The 7,628-nt window shown below is 37.4% G+C and overlaps 1 pseudogene; it reads right to left on the reverse strand.

The window, feature by feature from the left end:
- Positions 1-250: 250 nt before the first annotated feature.
- LOC149162045 (protein DOG1-like 3) lies at positions 251-847 on the reverse strand (annotated as a pseudogene).
- Between the last annotated feature and the right edge of the window lie 6,781 nt (positions 848-7,628).

Consider the following 7,628-nt stretch of genomic DNA (forward strand, 5'->3'; position numbering starts at 1 on the left):
GATAACCTCGATGACAATGATTCATGCAGTGGGCTATGCTTGAAAAATATTGGGAGATACTCAAAAAGAAAACCATACCATGGAAATCCCAAAACAAAGTGAACCATATTTATTTTTAAATATATATAAAGGTATTCACATATTGCACCCAACACAGAAAGGAGGCACATATTCAAACCCCATCTCTACACAAAATTGTGATAAAAGTAACACAATATTATTTAATCAAAGCCATCCATTCTAAGTGCAATTAATAATTCTTATTATGGAGACAGAGATGAAGTTGTGCAACTGTGATCAAAATCTGAACAGACTGGCATGGAGTGAGAATATCCAGCATGCGTTTCATAGTATCAAAACGCAGGCTATCAGCCTTAACAAGCAATTTCTACAATTTCTGCACTTTACCTTCCAGCACAGACTCCAGGCTACTAGCTCCAAACGCAACCTGCGCCAAACTTAGCATAGGTCCATCGGCCATGCTGCGCTGGAGAACTGCCATTTTGTCCGACAGCTTATCCTCTTCCTACAGTGTTTCGCACTGCAACTTGTTTATCTGGTAGAGCTGTTTGGAGGACAGAGCAACCAAAGTAGAGGAATTTATGCCTCTGAGTAGCTCAGCCAACTCTGACTCTAATTGTTGTCCTATTTCAACATAAGCCAAATGAAATATTATGGAGGTTCTCCAACCTCCCATCCAAAGGAAGGCATTCTCCAAAGGGTTATTCCATGTGGGGCAGAACATGGCTAAAACATTACGCTCAGCTGCTCCGAACCTCATACTGTAATATCTCTCATACTGCACTAAAACTCTCAGAACTTGGGTCTGAAGATATTCGTCATCCATTCCACTTTCCAGAGCAGATTGGAGATCTCGGACCTATATTTTCTGCTCAGCAATCCAGTTAGAGAAGAATTCCTCATATCTCTGGTTATTTGCAGATGTCATATTGCTATAGATTTGTCAATACAAATCTTATTCTTTTAATGGTAGATTTAGTGTTTGAACTCCAAGTTAATGGACGAGGTCCTTAAAATATTATACAAGACTTAAGGCTCTTTTTGACCTCCCATTACCATGATGAAGAACCCAAGACCCATCCTTAATGTATGAAACCCCCTAATAGAACCTATATTATAATCAAAGGATAAAAATACCCTCATTAGAGTGATTAAAGGACTCATTTGATTCTCTTGAGATTTAAAATATTCATTTAAATCTTAAGACCCTTTAATTTTTCCCATTACCATGGTTAATACTTTAAGACCCATCCATTGTGTCAAAAAAAAATTAATATCTCCCATATTGATGTCAAGCATTGGATTTAGAGGGTTTAGGTGTGGTTCAACATATCATTGATGTACTATCTCCTTTAGATGATTGATTTATATTTTATTACCTTTGTTTTACTTTATGGGTCATGTTCAAGACCCCAAGATTAATGCCTAGTATACGAAATCTCTCAATGATTCCCTTATCCCACCAAGAGCCCAATGATCTAGGTTTATGTGGTGGCTTGAGGCCTAGTTGAAGTATTAGGGCCATATAAGGTTCATTTTTTTCTAAAGGCCTAAGATTCCCTTCTTAGGTTCAAAGCCTCCTCATGGTACCAATCTTTTACTCAAGGACAAAAGTACTTTCTATAGGGAATTTGTGGTGGTTTAAGGAATATTTTATGTCTTGTAACACTTATAAGATTAATTTCCAGATTAAGGACCTTATTTTACTCCCCAAATAATGGTTAAGGCCTTGAGACCCATCCATATTACACAAAAATTCCTAAGGACACCTATATCTACCTCATATGGAAAACATCCCTTTTTGAGAATCCATGTTGTAGTCCAAGGCATTGATTATTGCCCATTAGCCAAAGAATATTCATTTAATTTCAAATAATAAATACCTATTTACGGTACCCATATTTCCACAACCATGGTTAAGGCCTCGAGACCCATCCCTAATGCTCAAAAGATCATAATGCAACCCATATCTTACTCAAGGTATAATGATCCCCTATAGTGGACATGTCCTACGATTTATGATGTTGTTTATAGCCCTTGACCCCTAAAGGGTTATCTAGGGCCCAAGGACCTATTTTCTTTTCTTGAACATGATGAATGCCTTAAGAAAAATATCTAATAAGAAATACCTCATTACAATACTCATATTCCACTCAAAGGATAAAGATCGTTTCTAAGGGTCTTTTGTAATGGTTTGAGGTCATGTTCATGGCCAATGGGCCCTATTTATGGCCAAAGACGATGGAAATAAATAATAGGAATATCACTTGGTCAGGGCCCAACTAAGCCCTTATCCGTTTGGGATGGTGATTTTGACTAGTTCAAATGGGTTCAATTAACCTCACTCTCCCTACTGACTTGTGATGACTTTAATTACTTATCAACAAGAAGAGTCAAACAGACTTTCTCTCTTGCAATGCACATACAAGAAAGTAGTCCTTAAGTTGACACAAGGGATCGACCAAACCACCAATGAGGTTGCTCCTACGTAAGTAGATTTCTTAAAATGATAATTAAATTTATATTTAAATTTAAATTTAAATGAAAACCTACTTACTAATGTAGAAAAACAAAGCAAACTACTCTAACTTGATACCAAGGAGATAACTCTTGAATACCAAGTTAAAAGATTAAATATAATGGGGATTTAAGATGCTTTTAATGAGGAATATCAAGCTGTTGAAGAAGTTCTAACAGCTAATATTGTTATTGCAAGGCATGATCTGTTTGGAGATTTAAAACAATGAAAGATGAGTCATTAAAGCTTTGAAAAAGTTCACACAATTTCAATGACAATTAAATAATTTATGAAGGTAAATTTCTAAGTAAATAGTTACTTAGAAATTTGTTCAAATACAATATCAAATCGAGAATAAATAGCAAATCTATAAAACTATTAGACTAAATAGTTGATCTTGTAGATAAGAATTCACATATTAAACCAAAGTGAAAAACATGGAATAATTGGCACAGATCTACCATTAAAAGAATAATATTTCCTACTCCATGTCTGCCAACATGTCCAGTCCAATAAGTAACATGTTCACTAGATCACCCCAGCTGATGGCAGTGTTACAAATTCACCCATACAATGCCTCGAAAGGACTCATCCTCAATGAATTCTGATAACCATTGTTTTTTTCGAACTCGACCAATGGAAGATACTCCTCCCATTTCCTTTGTTGGTGCATCATATGCATCCTCAACATATAATCCAAGATCTTGTTGACCCTCTCTGTCTTTCCATCTGTCAGCAAATGACAAGTTGTACTAAAGGCCAACTCTATGCCCAAGCCTGCAAACAGGTCCTTCGAAAACTTGGAAGTGAATTTCGCATCCCTGTCTGACACAATCCTCTTCAGAACACCATGAAGTCTCATTATCTCTCTGATGAACACATGTGATACCTCACTAGATGAATATGTAGTCTTTACCAGAATGAAGTGAGCTACCTTGCTCAACCTGTCAACCATGACCGTAATAGAATCATGTTGCCTCGCTATCCTCGGGAGACTTGTGATGAAATCCATGGAAATAGCCTCCCATTTCCATTCCGAAATCGCTATTATTCTGCCTTGACCTACTGACAGTCTAAACATATAGCCACAAAATATACCACTTCCTTCTTTAGATTTGGCCAACAGTATAACTTCTTCACCACTGTCAACATCTTCTGATATCCTGGATGACCCGAGTATGGCTTGGCGTGAAATTCTCTCAAGATAAGCTTCTTGAGCTCACTACAATTTGGCACATAGATTATGTCCCTAAATCTCACAAAACCATATGTCGTGAGACGATAGTCTGCATCCTGATCACCTGTACCTACACATGTACCTGCACCTGTACTTTGTTGTAACATGTACATAATATCCATATAGTTTTCATCCCAATGTCCTGCCTACAAGATCCCATCCTATAACTCTGTCCCATAAGAGCTCATAGTTGTTATATGGTTTACCTATGATTTCCTGCTAAGAGCATCGCAACCTAGTTCTCCTTCCCTTTGATGTATCTGATCTCAAAGCTGAACTCACTAAGGGTATCCAACCATCTAGCTTGCCTAGCATTTAGATTCGTCTGGTCAAAAAGATACCTCAACCCACTATGATCGCTCATCAATGTAAACTTCTTGCCAAGAAGATAGTGCCTCCACATCTTCAATGCATGTATAACCGATGCTAGCTCAAGATCATGCATTGGATAATTTTGTTCATTCTCATTTATTTTCCATTACTCATAGCACACTACCTATCCCTGTTGCATGAGAACTACACCAAGTCCTTTCTTGCAAGCATCTGTACACACTAAAAACTCCTTGTCCGGATCCGAAATATTTAGCACTGGTGCATGCGTCAACAACTACTTAGGTTGTTCAAAACTAGCCTCACATTCTTATGTCCATTTGAACTTCTTACCTTTCCTCTAAAATGATGTGATAGGATATGAAATGCATGAGAAGTTCCTGATGAACCTCCTGTAGTAACCTGTCAATCCCATAAATGATCTCACCTCATCCACATTCTTAGGAGCTTCCCACTCCATGATGGCCCTTATCTTTTCTGGATCTACTACTATGTTGTCCTTGGATAAAACATGACCCAAGTAATGTACCTTAGTCTGAAAGAAGCTGCACTTACTAAGTTTAGCATACAACTGATGTTCTCTTAGCAATCTCAACATTGCTACTAAATGCTCGACATGTTCTTCCTCATTCTTAGAATATACCAATATGTCATCAATGAATACAATAACAAAATTTTCCAGATAAAGACACGACACACTATTCATCAAACACATAAACGTACTTAGAGCATTATTCAAACAACATGGAACAACAAAAAACTTGTAATGCCCATACCTAGTCCTGAATGCAGTCTTGAAGATATCCTATTCCTTGATGCATACTTGATGGTATCCCGATCTCAAGTCGATCTTAGAGAACAATGTTGGTCCTTTCAACTGGTCAAACAAATCATCAATACTCGGTAAATGGTACCTGTTCTTGATCACTACCTTGTTCAGTTGTCTGTAGTCAATGTACAATCTAAGAGTACCATCCTTCTTCTTCTTGAACAACACCGGTGCACCCCAAGGCGATACACTTGGCCTAATGTACCCCTTGTCCAAAATTTCCTTAAGCTACAACTTTATCTCAACCAACTCAAGTGTGCTCATCATGTAAGGTGATTTTGATGTTGGAGTTGCCCCCAGCACCAACTCAATAGAAAAGCCTACCTCCCTGTGAGGTGGAAACTCTGTAATTTCCTCGGGAAACACATCCTGAAACTATTGTAAAATTGGGTACCTACTTAACACATATGTGTCCTCAACCTCCTTACCCTTGTCACTAGAAATGTGTACTGCAAACATCGCACAAAATTTTCTGCAACTACGCATAGACTGCATAGAGGTCACCATCCTCACTGATGTAGGCTTCTTCTTTCCTTGCAAAGTCCTCTTTTCCCCACTATCATCCACACACTCAATGGCCTTGTCGAAGCAATCCAGTTTAGTCCTGTGAAGATATAGCCAATTCATACCCAAAATCATACTTTACAAACCCAATGGCAATACATTCAAATGTGTTGATGTAGGCATACCATTTAAGTCAAATGCACAAGCTCTCACCCAATGGTGAAATCTCTTCTTCGTACATATGGCCAATGGTAGCAACCAAGATTTTACATGCACTTCTTTTCTAAAGCCACACTTATCCACCAAGTTAGGATTAATATAACTATAGCTAGATCCAAGATCAATCAAAATAGAAACAACTTGATCACAAAGCTTACCATCCATCTCAAGGATCGATGCTTGACGACTTGTCTGCCTGTTTTCCATGGCTGCATATATTCAAGGAATGCTATGACCAACATCACCAACTGTATGTACCTCCTGAGCACTATAAATCTAGGGTCTACCACCACTTTGATACTACGGAAAATCCCTCTTACGTTGATCCTTACCACATATCCAACATTTCAATGGTTCCCTACCACCACCTCTAGCTTGTTGCTCTCCACGTCCCTTCTCAGTTGTATTGAATCTCTTGTAAGGAACTACATTTTCTTTCTGACTTGCATCTTTAGGTCTTCCTCTCTTTGGTGGCCATTTTCCTTTAGCTTTCTCATTTATTTTCAAGTCATGTGTAGGCTCAACTTTACGCTTCGACTACTCATAACAATGCTTCAACTTCTGGATGACCTCCTCCAACGATCTAGGCTCATTGAAATCAATCCAATCTCTATATGATACTGGAAATCCATCGATGAATCTTTAAACCTTAGCCTTATCCTCCCTGAGGTAAGGCACATACCTCAACAACTCCAACAATGTGCTAGTATACTCCTCATTTGTCATAGAACCCATTTACAACTCATAAAACTCCTTAGCTCTATCATCATAGTATCTCTCAGATAAGTACTTCTTCTTGAAGAGCCTTTCAAATGCATGCCAAGTCAAATCATCCTCATGTATAACTTTGACATTATTCATGTGTTCCCACCAAATATCCGCTTTACATTTGAGACTGAAAGTGGCTATCTTTGCTTTCATGTTTTCTGAATAATCATGCAATCTAAAGAATTTCTTTATACCCAACAACCATGCTTCTGCATTGTCTAGTCAATTTAATGTCTTAAATTTCTCTACATAAATTATCAATCCGGGTATCGTAAACTGATGAAGTGTGGTGCACCATATGTGCTTAGTTAACCTTTTTCTTACTTCGTTGTTTTATAGTTTTTGTTTTGTTTTGGGGTTTTGTTCTTGTTGATCTCCTAAAGTGTCTAATGCAAATGGAAATCCTATTCCTAAGTCTCTAGAAGGCAAGTATGGATACAGATTTTAAGGCAATTATGTCCTCTATAATGATTTCCAGAACTTAACACTTCAGAAGGTCTTAGAATATACTAGTGATGACAGTAATGCTTGAACAAGAATGGAAAATGTGCTACTATTTAAACAAGTAAATAATGAACTACTGATCATGAAACTATTATCTCTGCTGCTGTCTAAATATAGAAAAGTGATTTAAGCTACTGCACTCAAAGAAATCAAAAATTGCAAGGAAAGTAAAACTAAAATCAAATTACACATTCATAATTCGATCCCTCGCCAGTAGTCCTGCTATGGCTTTCAGAGGTAACCGTCAATGATATGAGCAATTTAATATCTAATTGCAGAAAAGTAAAACTAAAATCAAATTACACATTCATAATTCAATCCCTCGCCAGTAGTCCCGCTATGGCTTTCGGAGGTAACCGTCAATGATATGAGCAATTTAATATCTAATTGCAGAAAAGTAAAACTAAAATCAAATTACACATTCATAATTCGATCCCGCACCAGTAGTCCCGCTATGGCTTTTGGAGATAATCATCAATAACATGAGCAATCTGATATCTAATTGTAGAAAAGTAAAACTAAAATCAAATCACATCAATTCATAGTCTGATCCCTCACCAGTTAGTCTAAGCTATGGCTTTCGGAGGTAATCATCAATAACTTGAGCAATCCGATACCTAATTGCAGAAAATTAAAACTAAAATCAAATCACATCAATTCATAATCTGATCCCTCGCCAGGTAGTCTAAGCTATGGCT

The sequence above is a fragment of the Pinus tabuliformis genome, chromosome 5_2 (genome assembly GCF_031772625.1).
Source record: "Pinus tabuliformis cultivar Carrire ecotype Pingquan chromosome 5_2, CPIR1, whole genome shotgun sequence".
Taxonomy (NCBI): domain Eukaryota; kingdom Viridiplantae; phylum Streptophyta; class Pinopsida; order Pinales; family Pinaceae; genus Pinus; species Pinus tabuliformis.